Raw genomic sequence first — 224 nt, 5'->3', positions numbered from 1 at the left:
CAGGCTTTACCATAATCCAAGGTTATTTGGATGCTTTTATAATGTAAAGTAAGCAATAAAACTAATATCTATTTCACCAAAGGCGCTCTTTATGTATTGCATGACCATTCATGTTTATTTGGGTTGCTCTGTAGGGTTAAATGAGAAGGAAGAAGAAATATAAAAATACTGCTCTGGAACGGGAGAGTCTGGCCGCCTGCAAGGAGCTCATTGAAAAGCCGAGA

The sequence above is a fragment of the Penaeus monodon genome, chromosome 23, assembly GCF_015228065.2.
Source record: "Penaeus monodon isolate SGIC_2016 chromosome 23, NSTDA_Pmon_1, whole genome shotgun sequence".
Taxonomy (NCBI): domain Eukaryota; kingdom Metazoa; phylum Arthropoda; class Malacostraca; order Decapoda; family Penaeidae; genus Penaeus; species Penaeus monodon.
The sequence above is the reverse complement of the archived record's forward strand: the minus strand, read 5'-3'. Positions refer to the sequence as shown.